The sequence below is a fragment of the Cavia porcellus genome, unplaced genomic scaffold, assembly GCF_034190915.1.
Source record: "Cavia porcellus strain 051 isolate PalLab524CR breed Dunkin Hartley unplaced genomic scaffold, mCavPor4.1 scaffold_23, whole genome shotgun sequence".
Taxonomy (NCBI): Eukaryota; Metazoa; Chordata; class Mammalia; order Rodentia; family Caviidae; genus Cavia; species Cavia porcellus.
In genome coordinates this window covers 46,492,189-46,508,417 of record NW_026947506.1, presented here as the reverse complement: position 1 = coordinate 46,508,417, position 16,229 = coordinate 46,492,189, and the positions used below count along the sequence as shown (strand labels likewise).

Below are 16,229 nucleotides of genomic sequence, written 5' to 3'. Positions count from 1 at the left end.
GTGCCACTTTTTCAACCAGCATCTCTAAACCTTTCCAAACTCTTCCCACAACCATTCCCAAAGGCTCCTGAACCACATGGTCAGGTACAGTCACAGCAAAGACTGCACTTCTAGTACCAAAATTCTGTGTTAGTTACTTTTCTACTTGCTGAGACAAAAGAGTAGACACCCAAAGTTAAAGGAGAAAAGGTTTTTAGCTCACAGTTTGAGGAGGTTTCAGTCCATAATCAGCTGGCTCCAAGGCAGGTGGCACACAGCAAAGCGGTAACTGTTCATGGTGGTGGATGACAGCCAATAGCAATGCAGGGAGACAAGACTCCATTTGCCCCTTATGTTATGTTGTATGCAGGCTACATGCCCTAGAGCAGGCATAGCACTCCCACCCTTAATCTTAGCTTGCACTATGCCAAAACAATCTTGGGTTTATTTACTAACCACACACCCTTGATCCCAGCATCAGACACTCTGCACTCAGCCATCTCTGAAGAAGTCCCAGGACAGCATGAGGCCTGGGGGCAGCGGCATCTAGACACAAGCCAGGATGCCTAGACAATCAGCTAACTTGTCTTCATCCTTTTACACTCTGAGTGACATAAGGACATACATCTTCCTGTCCTTTCTTGCTTCCAAATTCTTACATGTACTGCCTGATTGTTGTTTATTACTAAATAGTCTGTAATACCACTTTGATTCCCTTGTATTCCAAGAATTTTAAGAACACTTCTGTCTTAAGTCTCTAAGTGGAGAGCTTTTACTGCTTTGTTTTCCTTTTGTTTCTTAATTTAAGCTCTGATTGCATTTTGGTTAAACAGTGGCTGTTAAGATCTTTGTTTTTCTGTTGGGGTTTTCTTTATAGCTTATGACATGGAACCATTTATAAATATACCATGGGTGTATTTATTTCACTGTTACATGATGTTCAAACAGACTCAGATAGCTGCCTCCAAAGCAGTCAGTCTCTCCCTGTCATTCTGCAGTGTGCTCTTCATAGTACTTTCACTGTCTGAAACTTTCCTGGTTTGTTTGGTTACCTTCCTCCTCCTCCACAGGACCATGACTTCCACTTGTCCATTACTGTGTTTCCGGTGCCTGACACTCTTGGCACACAGTAACATCTGCCAAATAAATGCATTATGAGCCAATAGCTAACTGGCAGCTCCCCTTGTTAGTCACTTGGCCCAGGGTCACACACATATCCAATCCAGTGTCACAACACCCTTGCTCCGCCCCAGGCCAAGCTGCGCCCTGAAAAAGCAATGCTGTCTGCAGCATACCCCAGTGGCTCAGCTGCTTTGACAGCACTGCAGTATCTATAGCAGAGAGGAGGTTTGATTATTGTTCTTTTTTCCTGAGGAAGGAGGCTCGAGGGCTCAGAACCTGTGCTACATCCGTGATCCACAGAAAAAGACTGAGGCTGAGGGTCCTGAGCGTGGTGCCCTGCACATCTTCCTGAGACCTGATTCTGTCCTCACAGGTTTGGAAAGGGATGTAGAGGGCCCATGACCGCAGCCTAACAGTGTCAGATATTTTTGAGAACCCGAGAAGGGTCCAGCAGAACCAGCAGGCTGGGCCACATGCCTACCATCCAGCGTCTACTACCCTACTTGAAGACAGGGAGCTGGAATCCGGGTAATTCAAACCTCCTTCTTCCCTTTGCATGTGCCAGAGTTCACAGCTGCTGAACACGTGGCCACATTCTTGGATCCAAAGATAAAATAACAGCCGAGGGGTTGGTGCCTTTGTTATGTGGAGAGCTGCAAATGCTTGGAAGGCTTCTCTTTGTCCAGAGAAGGAGCAGGAATCCCTGAAATAGTTACTAATCTGGAGGCGTGCTGTCCGTAAAATAACAAGGGGAAGGAAGCCAAGGAATCCTGCGCTGAGGTGGGGTGGGGACTGTACAGGTCTCCCGTACACTGAATTCCTTCCCAGAGTCCTGCAGAAGCTGAGGAGGCAGAGGGAAAACACAAAGGCTCCACTGCCTCTTTGTCATTCAGGAAGCTGCCGGAAGCGGAAGCCAGAGGGCTCCACGACCTCCTCCTCTTTTCTGCATCCGGGCACCCAAGGAGAACCCCCTCCCCCTACCCACCAAGGCCACTCCCACCCTGGCCTGCATCTGCACAGCAGTCGCTTTAGTTCCAGATCTTTTGGTTACATTTACGCTTCACAACTATAGGGTAGCGAGGTGACACGTGGCCTCAACTTCCACTCAGTCACTCTTACCACCCTGTGACCAAATCCTAAGCATATCTGGTTCACAGGGGACAAACCTGAGGTTCCCAAGTAGCAGGAAGAATTAGTTCCAATTTTTCATAGCAAGTAGAATAACTAGTCTAAAATAATGTACATTACATTCCAAAACAGCCAGAGCAGAAAGTCTGAAAGTTCCAAACACTCAGAATATTCCAGTTGGTGAAAATGCTGCTGACCCGAATTTGACCACGACACGTTGTACACATGCACTGAATTATCACACAGTAGCCTATAAATATGTACAAGCATTACATGTTAATGAAAAATTTTAAAATTAGATATTTCTTTTAGAAAAATTCACTATCATTAAGTTTCCTTCCAGACAGAAAGTATTATTGACATACATCTTTGAAACGTATTCCATGAAACGGGTAACATTGACCACATGTTTTAAGGCCAGGGTCTCTACTCACCCTCCCAGGCTTCCAGCTGATTTTAATGTGACCTCTGCTCCCCGGGGGTCTCCATGGAGAGCAGGGGTCCTGAGCAGACATTCCAGCGTGGGCTCCTGAGCCTGCCTGCCCTCTCTAGGGCTTCCAAACAAGGCCTGCCCTTGGCCTTGACCACATCAAGGGTCGAGACATGGCTTAGTGATGCTCCACAGCTGCTGGTAGCCGGCTGACGTGTCCCCACTCAGAGTCATGTTTCAGTTCTGTGGTTGTGGAAAACAGCTGGTCGGCAAGACCCAGCAGACCGGCAGCTGGGGAAACTATTTTCAATTGCATCCAAGCACCAATGCTTGAAAACACCCAATTCCTACACCGTGAACGAATGGGCATTCCAAGGGATGGGACCTCTGACTGGCAGGGCCCTGCTGACGAGGAGGCTTGGAGCGAAGCTGAAGAGCAGGCTCCAAATGACGGTGAACTGAACGGCTCATCTCCTAACACAACTGGCCATGTAAAGCCCTACTGCAAATAGCTTTTTCTGTCTGATGCATGAGGCAGAAACTACAGCAATGGGGAGACAAGTTCATTTCTCAGTTCTCAGTCTTCTAGTTTAGGAAACAGATATTTGCCGATTTCCCTCCTAAAATGCAATGGATTATTGTCCCCTTTAAAAATGAAACGCTGGGTGTGGAGGTACATATCTGTAAATCCCAATACTAGGGAGGCTGAGGCAGGAGTCTCATCATAAGTTCAAGGCCAGTTTGGACTACGTAGAGAGACCATGCCTCAAAAACCAACAAATACATAAGGAAAAGAAAAACTGAAGAGCAGATGGTTTAAAGCAGTTTAATGAAGTACCACAATGTAGGATAAAATGGAGCTTCCAGAAACCCATTCCTTTCGTTCTAAAGTCATTTCCCCGATTAAAAAAAAAAAAAAGACTCTAGTTGGATCAGTCAGGATTCCTAGAAAACAGACACAACACCAGATATACAAATATGTAAGAAATGACAAGATCAGCTTACGATGGTCACCTGCAGGGTTGGATGAGGAAGCGTGCAGAGGACACCTGAGTGCTGGAGACTGAAGCGTCCAGCCCAAGGTCTGGGGCTCACTGCAGCATCCCTCTCGGGTTCCTGTCAGGAGGCCGAAGGGTCTGCGGTAGAAGGCTGACCGGTCAGTGCTGGGAGGATGCAGAATTCGCACCAGATGCCAACGAGTCTGCACTGGAAGCCCGAGATGATGTCCAAGCTGCAGGCGAAGGCTGGGGCTCCTCTGAAGAAGAGAAGCAGATCCGTCCTGCCGCATTTCCCCTTCCTATCATCCAGGCGAGGAACCACCTGGGCTGTGTCTTCTGCACCTTACGGTGTGGAACTGCTGTGCTGATTTAGTTAAATTTCTCTTACTAAACTTCTCAAGCTCACAACAGTCAATTGATGATCACACTATTATCAAACTGTTATTTGCACTGTGCCACTGAAAACAACCAAAAAAGAGATGCAAGTGAAAGTGATGAGCAGGAAGATGAAAGACCACCTGGATTAAGCCCGCTTAGTTCTCCGGCCTCTTTTAGGATTGGTCTACCTGAATTTCTTTTTTTGGGGCAGCATCATCCTCATCACCATCCTCAACAGGCTGTCCTGCATGTCAAAGGAATTTCAGCATTGGGCCATGAAATCTCCCACACTGCCCCTCAAAAATGCTCAAATGCTGATTGTCCCAGACATGAAATTTCATCAACCTGACTTTCACTGACTGCAGAATTCTGAAGTCGACCCAGGGAGGGTTTCCGGGTCCCAGCATGACTGACCACTCTCCAGGTGCCCCTCTTCCTTTACCACACTGACATGGCCAAACAGTGAAGCACTGCTCACTGAAGCAGAGGTGCACTGTGAAAACAGCCCCCAAGAATGGCCAGACCTGACCCGGTTCTTGCCGGTGACCAGGAATCAACTGGGCTGAGTTGTTCCTAGAACCCGGTTGTGATCAGCAATTTCGGGGGAGGGTAAGTGGATGTTTGGAATAAGGAGAGAGAAAAGTGGAGTGACACTGTGGAAGGTCAGGAATACCGGGGGTGCTGCTGTAACTCTGGCTTCATTTATATCCCGTGGGCGGAAAGAGACACAGAGAGGGAGAGAGACTGAGGTTGGCTGAGCCTTGCTTTCCTTTGTAACCAGCTTTATCTAAACTTCCCAAGCCAGCAGGACGGCTGTTGTTGAACTGCTAATGTCCAGGTTCCAGGAAGATGGGAGAGGTGCCCACCGGCCCTCCCACCTGACCATACCTAGGAAGGCATAACTTGGACTTACCCATGTTTTTGTCCATGTTTGAAATAGGACACAGGGCCTTCACGCTAAGCTGCATCTCTGAGGCCACACTGTCCAGATGAGACTCAAACTCACAATCCTCTATCTCAGGCTCTCAGAGCCCTGGGATTGCATGCACACGTTCTGTAGCAGCAGGAGCAAGCAAGACAAATTGCACAGGACAGAGGACCTCTCTCCACTTGGGGCGTCCTCCCCAGGCAGCTTCCCTGACTGCGAGCCACCCAAAGGTCCCAGAGCCCCCACCTCATGCTGTGGCATCTCGCACTCATCTCCATCTGCGCCCCTCCGCCAGTTCTTTCTCTTTTGTTCAAGCTCCCTGGAAAGGGGATCATCTCCTCTCTACACGGGCTGCTGTTGGGAGTTAAAGCTCATGGACTGTGAGCTTGACTGAGGGATGGGAAGGCAAGTGGCAGGAGGGAGGGAAGTAGAGCAGAAGCAGGAAGGAGAAAGAACAGAAGGAAGCCTGATGTTTCCATCTCCCTGTCACCTGCTTGCCAGGCAGAGGCAGCTTTTAAAAGCCACCAGCTTCAGGATTTTAATGATCCCCAACCAAACACGCTCAACCATCCTCAGCCTTTGTTACAAACAGTAAAACATTCGAAGCAAACGGTCCCCCACCTTCTGTGACTGCGCCTGCCCTTCGCACCAAAGCGGTTCCCAGATGCCATCTCTGCCAGCCGGTGGCCCCAGCCATCCTATGGACATTAAAACAAATGTACGTGAATGGTCGTGTTCTCAAAACGCACCCTTGAAACACGCCAGCGAAAATGAGGAAGTTTCGGCCGCTGTCAGAGACATGATGCATAAAACCAGACATTCTGTTCAGCCACACTGATGCTTCGTCACAATTAGGCAGAGGGCTGAGGAAGCTGGAGCTGCCTGGGACTGAGTGTGGGGACACAGGCAAGCCAGTGTCCAGGGGCAGAGCAGCTTCCTGCCACCAGGGCGCTGAAGACAGCACGCTGTAAGAGCTTCTAAGCGTTTTCAGTATTTGAAAGAATGGTGATGACCTTTCTGCTAAAGTGATCCTGGGGCCAGGACCCAGCACCCAGGGGAAGCTTGGGGTCACCTGCTCCTTCTTGGGAGTGATGGGCAGGAGGGCCCATGCCCTGCCCCACCCCACCTCAGCCAGGGGAAGGAGGCCTGTCCGTGCCAGTGGTTACCCCAGCTAGTGGAAAGATGAGCATAAGGTAAAGTTCCAGCTTCTGGACACACTGGCCACTGCAGCCTCAAGGCCAAGCCGCCCTGCCTACCTCAGACGTCACCACACAGACATGAAGAGTGTGATAGAAAGGCTGGAGCTGCTGGACCCCAGAGGCCGGCAGGGCTCCTGCCAGCTGGACGGCCACCTATACGCTGGACGGCAGGACACAGGAAGCAGGCACTGTCTGGGTGTCACAGCACCACCATGGACAGACACTGTTCTTCTGTCTCTTTATCAAGCAAGGAAACTGAGGCAGAAAAGGGGGCAGCTACAAAACACCACAGCTGAGCTGTGACTGAGTCGATCCACTCAGATGTTAAATTCTCACCAAGCGTGTGCACAGCGAGGCCCTGGTGCGTGTGTGCAGGGAACCCCTGTGTTCTGGTCCCCACAGAGCTCACAGCCTCATGATCGTGCCAGCACTAAACCTGACAGCCGAGAAGAATAACAAATCCCTCTGGGAGGTGCCCAGCATGCCTCAGCGCCAGCTCTTTCCTTCAAGAAAAGTTTCCCATGTACATGACACTAAACCCAGAGCCCAACCTTCAAGCAGCCAAAGAGGTGGAGGCAAGGTATCGCAGATGGAGGTAGAAAAAGTGGAGACGACACGTGGGAGGGTTGTTGGTGGCCCCGGAGCCCCTGTGAAAAGCAACAATAATGGAGAGCACTGAACAGGGGGACGCTAGCTGAAAGCCAGGCACGTCGGCTCACCTGTGACCCAGCTGAGGCAGGAGGCTCACATGTCCCAGGCCCACCTGAGCAGCACAGTGCGACCTCATCTCAGAAAAGAGAAAGGAAGGAGGTTGAGCTGGGCTTTAGTACAGCAGCGGGAAAAACCTTGCACATGCAAGATCACATGCGCCAGGTCTTCATCTAGAGCCGACAGAATACACAGTGGGTTTCTGAGAATCTCCACCATGAAAATGAGAGTTTGGGGCCCTGGAAAATGAGAGTTTCAGACTCTGGAAGTCAGCCGACTGTCATGGTTTCTTTGAAGCCAAGAAAATGGAACTTCAGGAAGATGAGGTGTTCTGTGGTAATTCCCACGGGACTGCCTGGTGCCCTCAGCGCAGGGTGTCTCCCAGCATGTCTGCCCCTTCTGCCTGACCTGTGTCTCCGTGCACAGCTCCTCTCCTGCCTGGCTTCCAGGACTGCACTCTAGACAGGACTTGAGGAGTGGCAACTGTGACCCCCTCTGAGCCATGTGCAGGGACCTGAACCCTGCCCACAGAATGTAAGGGCGCCCCGAACTGTGTCTTGAACACCAGGATTAAAGACTCAGACCCCTTACACTGTGAACCAGTTCTCCTCCTGAAGTCCCTTGCAAGTTCACTGATGGCAAAACACAACTTTTTACAGAATCTGAATCTTGTTAACAGAGGTGTCCATCCATTAACACTAGTAAAAGTCACAGTCCAGTCTGCACAGCACAGCACAGGGAATCTCTGATTACCCCGTGACAATGAATTCTCTTCTGCGAACTTCACTGGATTAAGGAATCCAGGGACACCCTCCGATGCTGCCCCCTGCCCTGCTTCTTGGCTGCCATGAGCTGAGCGGCTCTGCTCCACTATACCCTTCTAGCATCCATGTTCCTGTGCTGGAGCAGCTAACCATGGACTGAACCCTCCCACACTACAAGCCAAATTAAACCTCCCCTTTCAGCTGTGGGTGATGGGCTTGTGTCCAGCAAGAGGAAGGCTCAGTGACATATCTTCTCATTATACACAAATATAAAACTAGAAAGAAAATATATAACCTTTTTTGATAGAAATTGGTCCAAAGCATGATAGAACTATGATCCCTTAGAAAAGGAGAAAAATAGCAAATCCCAAAACCACCCTGTGAGTATGTGTGGGCAGGAAGCAAGCACCAAATCAGCCTGGAAATCCTTCCAGGCAGAAGGCACAGGTGAACACGTGAGGCTGCATGAGCTGCTACAGGTTGCAGGCCAGAGAAGCAGAAAGGGGAGCTAAGCAGAGAAAGAGCCAGGAGTATGGAGGCAGAGGATCCCCGAGTTTTGGTTTCCATTCTCATTCACATAGGCAAAATCACAGGAGGCCAGGGAAGAGCAACCAAGGAGGGAAGAAATAGGGAGCCACAAACCCAAGAGGTCCCTGAGCCCACCCAACACACGAGCTCCCAGCCTGGCCAAGTCCCTGAAGAACACACAAACGCTCGGCAGTAACTCCAAAAGGTACCCAGATGCCTTTGTCCAGAGCCTAACAAAAAAGTTGGGGCACGTGAAGCAGCAAAGAGAAATTACACTAGAACTGTCCAGTAGAAACAGGACCAGAGCTGACTCCCCTCAAAAAGTAACCAACAAGAACCCTAAAAACAGCTAATGTAGATTTTTAAAGATATGCTCAAAGATTTTAAAAAATGAAGCTAATCTGGAAATGAGAAATAAAAAACTAAGTGGAGCATCTAGAGAAAAAATTAAAACGTGGAGTAGAAAAATCGTGAGATTTAAGTCAATTAAACACTGAAGAAATAAAGAACAAACTTCAAAGCATAGAAGCAGAAACTGTTGAGACAAAGCAAAGAGGTAAAAAAAAGAAAAAAGAAGCTAGAAAAGGAGGAAAAAGAATTTAGGGAGAAAAAGAAGACAGAAATGGAGGAAAGTAAGACAGAAAAAGAGAAAAGCAGAAGGAAAAAACAGCTTCCATGACTTGTGGAACAAGAATAAATATCCTAACAGCTAATTACTGAATTTCCAGAAAGAGAAAAGAAAAAAGGAAATATAAAAACAGTTGAAGAAATACTGGTGAAAGTTTTCCCAATTCAATAAAACTATACACCCTTGGTCCAAAAAGTTCAACCAACGTGAAGTTAGATTTAAAAAAAAACACACATACGAACATACATGCGTATACACAGAAGTCCACCAGCATCAAGTGGATGAAATCGTTCATACAAAAGCCTTAGAACACCCAAAAATACGTATAAAAGACAAGAATTATCATAGAGTTCTTGACCAAAACTATGCAAGTCAGAGGTGATGCAATGTTGCCTTTAAAATGCTTAAAGGAAAAAATCCACCAGCATGCAGCATTTGGTATGTGAGTATCTCAAAACTGAAGGTGTCATAAAGACTTCTACAGCCAATCAACGGATGCATTGCTTGCTGAGGAACTCACATCGCTCTTTCCAGACAGGATGAAGGTGACTGTAAAGAGGAACACAGACTGACAGAAACTAGAAGCTACAAACCTTGCTTCCCATTTAATAGCTTTTTTCCAATAAAAAAACTTGTCACTGAAGTCGGAGACTTTGTACTGAGCTAGAGCCCCAGCCTCTTTTCTTTTTGAGGCATAGTCATGAGCTAGGCCCAAACTTGACATTCTCCTGCCTCAGTCTCTCAGACTGCTGGTTCTAGAGGTGTGCACCACCAACCCCACCTTGAAAAAGTCTTTAGGGCTGTGAGAATAGGCCAGTGGTAGAGTTTTCCTGTTTACCATGTGTGAAGCCTTGCATTTGATCATCAACATCATAAAGGAAGATGTGGAAGGAAGAAAGAAGAGAGGAAAAAAAAGAGAGAAAAAAGAAACCCTTAAAAGTTAATTGGCTGAGTCCGGAAGAACATGGCGGATAGATAGCAGCAGCCTCGGAGGCTCTCTGAGAAACTGCACTTGAAATCCAGGAATCGTGCCAGGCAGGAAGTCCCAGGCAAGGGGGGATATTCTTTGCCGACCCAGGGACGAACTAAATTAAGAGAAACCAACTAGAAACGCAATCCCAGTGATACAGCAGGCACAGATAAGGTCTCAGCACGGAAGCCGGACCTCGCACCACTGGAAACTGCAATCTGAATTTTCTGCAGCCGCTGTTGTGTCCTGGTCAGCACAGTGGAGAGAGAGGCATGAAAGCTCAGAGAATGGGAAGCATTGAATGGAGTTGGGAGTGGGGCTGGCCGGGTGCCCTGCATCGACCTGCAGTGAATGGGCGGATCAGGACCCTTCCATAAAGAAGGAGGCTTCAGTGGAGGACATACTTAGACCCGGCAGACTTCCCAGAACGAGATGCTGTAGTGACTTCAGTCACATATCCCCCTCTCAAGCAGGATTGGTGGGGAGTGCCTAGACTGCGAGACACCGCTGGCTGAGATCCAGTTAGGCTAGCCCAACCCAGGTCCCAGCGCCTGGGGGTGCACTCTAGCGGTGAAGCCTTCAGTAGGTTGACCTGGAGGGGTGGGTCCGGCATAGACTGCCCAGGTCTGTGTCTCCCTGGTGCGCTGCAGTGGGCGGAAACACCTAGTCGGCACAATTCAAACAGACTGTGGCCAACAGGGAAGGAAGCTGGGCCTCCTATATACGCTTATATATAAGGAACAAAGAATATGGGAAGAGGGAGCAACAAGAAAGGGTCCTCAGGCCCTAATCCTGAGAAACACGCAATAGCAGACATGGCACCAATAGACATAAAGTGCTATCTCCAGAGCCTCATAGATGAGTTCAGGAATGAAGTTATTAATGACCTGAAGCAAGACATAAGCAGAACAGTTAGAGAAATGCTAAGCACCGTCCAAGAAAAAACAGATGATGGAATGGAAGAACAGAAAAAAAGGGAGAATTGTTTGATGGAGAAAATAGAGAAAGCATAGAATATGTGAAACAGGTTCAAAGAGATTACCAGGAAACTAAAAACTCTATTGAAAGCTGGCATAACAGCTTGAAAGAAACTAAGGATAGATTATCTGAACTGGAGGGCAGATTTGTAATATGGGAGCACGAAATGAAAAATTTCTTAAAAATAAAAAAACAAACATCAACAATACAAAAGCTAGAAGATGATAAGAGGATATATAACTTAAGAATTAAGAACATAAGAGAAGAAGTGGGGACACAAACAAATGGTCTACAAAAGCTATTCACAGAAATAATCCAAGAGAATTTCCCTAATTTAGCAAATGGTAAAGATACTCAGATATATGAGGCATACAGGACTCCAGCCACCTACAACCCAAACAGAGCTACACCCAGGCATATAATAATCAAAATTCCAGAAATCCAATATAAGAACAGAATATTAAAAGCCATCAGAGACAAGAAACAGATCACTTACAAGGGAACACCCATCAGAATTACAGCAGACTTCTCGGCACAAACCATCAAATCACGAAGAGCGTGGGGGGAAATAATTCAAGCTTTGAAAGATAATAACCTCCAGCCAAGATTGATATATCCTGCACAACTGTCCCTAGAAATTGATGGGAAAACAAGGTGCTTCCAGGATAAAGAGGAACTAGGGGAATTTGCAACCACTAATTCAACTCTACAGAGAATACTACAGGATAGCCTAAAAAAGGAAAATACCAAGATTCCAGAAATAGTGGCAGAGAGGCTACAATGAATGGAGCAGAAAACAAAATGAAGAAGACAAACTGACAACAAACGACAGAAAAAGAGCTCAACAGAAATGAGGCAGAGAAGATCAGAAGGTAGAACAACTATTTTGAAGAAAAGAAGACAACATAATAGCTAGTGCTGATTTAGTATCATCTTGTTTTGAAGTCCCATCAAACTTGTATTCTTCTGTCTCCATCGGTCTTAAAAGGTTGTATCTTATTGGATTTTATTATATATGATAATATAAGCAAAAACTTTTATAGACAAGGAGTTTATATAGAAACCATTGTTCATTTTCTGTTAATTGGTCCTAAATACCCTGTAATAATGTCATTCTCTTGAATGGTTTTATAGTGTCTTGATATATTTGGTGCTACAGTATACGAAGTTATACTCAAAAGATTTCAAGGAAAGAGACACTATGGTAATTATTTTTATGTCAGGATATCTTGTGATGAAACACTATTTTGCTCAAATGGTTATGATTTGACCTATGCTGTTCTGTTATTATGCTCTCTTTTATCTCAATCCCCTTTTTTTGAACTATTTACTTTTTTCTTTTTATTTTTTTAAGGGAAAAATAAATAAAAAATAGCAGGATACATTATAGTAACCTACTTTGATTTCCTATTAACTTGATGTGAAATCCTGTATTGCCCTCACCATCTTGTTTTGACTGATTTTCCTCTATTCTGCTTTGCTTGATAGTACCATTTCGAAAGTATAGGCATAACTGTGAAGACAGTAAGAATCATTATGATGCCCATTCCGGTTGACTATTATTTTCTTTTAAAATCCTGTAATGTCTCCAATGCTTTGGTTTTATTCTTTACTGTTTAGTTCAATTTTATTATAACTGCAAATTCTTCTTAAAATAGCAAGAGGCAGTACAGTAACCATTGTTGATCACCTTATATTTTGTTTTTACATTATCTATTATGTCCATCCTTTTGATTTGACTAACTCTGTTCTGATATGTTGCATTTGGTTTTACTCTCTTCAAAAAAAGTAATAAGAACTGTGGGAGTAATAAAACCCAAAATGTGTATTTGTCATTGTACAAAAGAAAAGAAAAGAAAGTGGTCTAAAGGTTATAACTGCATATATGTTTAAGTGTATAAGATAGATAACCATATTACTGAGTGTTTTTTGGATAATTGAACAAAACTGTTTGCACTCTCACTATTTGAAAGTCCACTTTATATGCTTCAATAATGTAACCTGAACAACTATTTCTAAGATGAGAATATGTAATCTATTAACTAGTGATTTCTTACTGTTTATTTTTTAAATTTTGTATTACTTGTACCCTTTTTTTTTTCCTTTTTCTCCTTAAATAAAAAAAAAAGTTAATTGACTGACTAAGGTGTGGCACTGTGTGCCTATTATCCCAATACTCAGAAGGCTGAGGCAGGAGGGTTGCAACAAGTTTGAGCCAAGCCTAAACTACACAGGGAGACCCTGTCTCAAAACACGAACAAAAACCTGACCATTAAAGCAAAGGTTAAGGTAAAGCATCTGGGGTAATATGTGTAAGTAAACACACAAAAGCAAAATGTATCACAGCATAGGAAACAGGAAGAAGGTCATGGGTTATACATTTATGCGAATCTCATATAACATATCAAGTGGTATGCTCTTACTGAAAAGTCAGGCGTGATAACACGTAAGATGCATACATATGGGATCAGTGTTAAGCCCGTGGTTCTCAGACCTTAACAGAGACTAAATTCCCTTGAAGTTTCCAGCTCGGCAAGTGTAGAGTCCATCCCAAGAGCTGTTTCCAACAGGTCGGAGATTGTCAACAGGATTCACAATCCCTTACCATACTAATTTTCTTTTTCAATCATTTCACCATATACACCTATGCCAGGACCTCCAGTTATATGACATAAATATATGCAATTTTTATTTTTATTGTACATCTTCACAAGGCCTGAAAAATAACCCAAGACTTTGCTGTATTCCATGTATAAGAAACACATTTTGAACATAAAGCCATGGATGTGTTAAAGTAAAAAGGCTGGGGAAGGATCGGCCATGCAAACACTGATCACAGGAGACCAGGGCAACCACATCTATACTCGGGAGGAGGATTTTTAAAGTAAGTGTGGGATTAAAAATTAAAACGAAGTAGGTAGAGGACGAAGAAGAGAGATGAGACATTATATAATTAATGGTAGGTGAATTCCTGGAGACAACATAATCATCTTAAATATATATGCACAAAATAATACAATTTCAAAATACATGAAGCAAAAATAGAACTGAAGGGAGAAGCAGACACATTCTCAATCGCGGTTGGAGACTGCGTCTTTCTCCTCTCAAAACCTGGTAAACAGTAGACAGGCATCAGTTGCACAGCAAAGCATGGAAAGCTGAGCTAAAACTGTTTCTTAATAAAGGAACCAAGATGATATGGACTTTTCAACAGCAACACCAGAGACAAAAAGATCAAAGTCCCACCAAATTCACTGGAATTGTACCACTATCTGTAATATCCGGCTTAAAACTATCTCATCTATACATACCCTTATAAAAAAAAATCAAAGTCAATCAGCTATGGAAATTTCCAGAAAGTAAAAAAAGACCAACACTTTAAAAAAAAAAAACAGGATCTTTCTAAGAAGAAAAGACGTGTAGCTAAGCCTCCTTCACTGCAGCTTTTCCCTTACAGCTCAGGGCAAAGAATCTCAATTAAGAACTGTCCCCTGGAGCTTCCACAGCCAAGGTGAAAGGAGTCAAGACTTCAGGGTCAGGCTCCTAGATGATAGGAATATTTATTTGTTTATGGGTATCAGGGTTCAAAGGGAATTTTTAAAAACGAGTTTAGCACTGCACATGTAATTTCCAATACACTGGCAATGTGTGTCAGCTCCTGAACTATGCATGTCTGGGGAAAACAGATCGAACCAGAGCAATAGCTTCTACGTCAACATAGAGGATTCGGAGGTCTTGTGGAGCTAGGGAGATGTGACAGGTTCTAGGGCTGCCTAAGGAGAAACTAAGCTTCCAGGAGAGCAGTGGCACTGGGAATAGGAACAATAGGGAATTAGGCAGCCTTCTTCAAAGTGAGCCACATGTATGTTATCAGTAGGCCAGAAAAAAAATAGATAAATATAACAGTTTTCAGAGCCTCGACCATATTTTGTAAACAAAATCCAATATTCAATCAAAAATTATGAGACAGTTGGAAAAACACAATTTAAAAGAATAAGAATTTTGATTACAAGTACAGATTAAATAATAATTTTAACAGAGAAGCAGAAATTTAATGAAATGAATTCACGAAAAAATGTAAACTGAAAAATATAAAAACAAAGTAAGTAATTCAGTAGATAGGTTTTAATATATTACAGAGAAGAATATTATTGCAAAATAAGAAAGGCCAGTAGACAATTCCTGATCAGAGAACGGAAAGTAAACCAAAGGGCAGGAAACAAGCACAAACTACTTTGCACATGAAGAATAAATTCAATATATGTATAAGTGAAATCTCATAAGGAAAAGAAGTCTGAAAACATCTTTAAAGAGCTACTGGACAATTAACTTTTAAAAACTTATACAGTACACCAAGTACAGAATTAAGAAATTTATAAAACTCCAAATAGGATAAATGCCAACACACACACACACACACACACACACACACACACACACACCACAGTTAAAGGAAAACATGCAAAAAAGCAGATCTTACAGTCGTTCAGAGAAAAATAAATATGTTGTCTTTATAGAAAAGACAAAAGGACTGAGCTGAACTATAAAACCAGAAGCTAACAAAATCTTCAAAAGCTCTCAAAAAATTATTCCAACCAACACTTCTAAAGCCAGTGAAACCATGTACACTCCAGGAAATACAGAAACAGACAGAAATTGGTTTCCATGGATGCACTGTGACACAGGAAGAAAACACCACCAGAGGTGGTAAGAATGCCAAAAATATACATGGTGGAAATTGTTTATTAATACTAGTAGTATATTAAGTAAAATTAGACTAACAGGCAAAATCAAAATAAAAGTAAAAACAGTAAATGGGTTAAAATAAGATTGTTGTATTTGTACAAGAAATGTCGAAAGCACTTTACTTGTTAGTCAGATAAGCACACTGAAAATTTGTTAGAAATGGAATCTATACAATATTCATGAGAACAGCAAAGTAAAAATAACACAATTCATAACTAAATTCAAAGTAAAAGAGGAGAAAAATAAATAACAAAATATACATGACTCATCCAAAAGAAATGGAGGGAGAAAATACAGATAAGAACAGTAGTAAAATAATTAACATGGTAGATTAAAACCAAATATATTAATGAACACATTAAACATAAGTGGAACAAATGCTGCCAATTAAATAGTAAAGTTATCAGACAAGATTTTTTAAATGTATGTTATATCAGGAACATATAAGTTATAACGATATAAAACCTCCAAGTGAAAAAAAAGTATATTATACCAAAACTGAGAAAGATGATGAGTTTGTACTATAAAACACACACTCCAAACCCTTACATTTAAACATTTAAAAGGACATTAAAATTTAAAACAATCCTAAATTTGAATGCATCTAATAGTTTCATATACGTCAGAAAAACAAATTCACTATAACTGGAAATTTTTAAACTTCTGCATAACTGGCTCTCCGACCACAGCAGAATTAAATCAGAAGTGTTTTAGGAATGGAAAGACAACCTGGAAACCTTCTCAA

The 16,229-nt window shown here is 43.6% G+C and overlaps 1 long non-coding RNA gene across 2 annotated transcripts in view; it reads right to left on the bottom strand.

Moving 5' to 3' along the window:
* Positions 1-3,471: 3,471 nt before the first annotated feature.
* The window catches only part of LOC106026134 (uncharacterized), a 78,102-nt gene continuing 65,344 nt past the window's right edge, over positions 3,472-16,229 (bottom strand). For both annotated transcript variants that reach the window (XR_010042399.1, XR_010042398.1), the window contains exon 7: positions 3,472-5,661. This is a non-coding gene — a long non-coding RNA (uncharacterized LOC106026134). The remainder of the gene's footprint in view (positions 5,662-16,229) is intronic.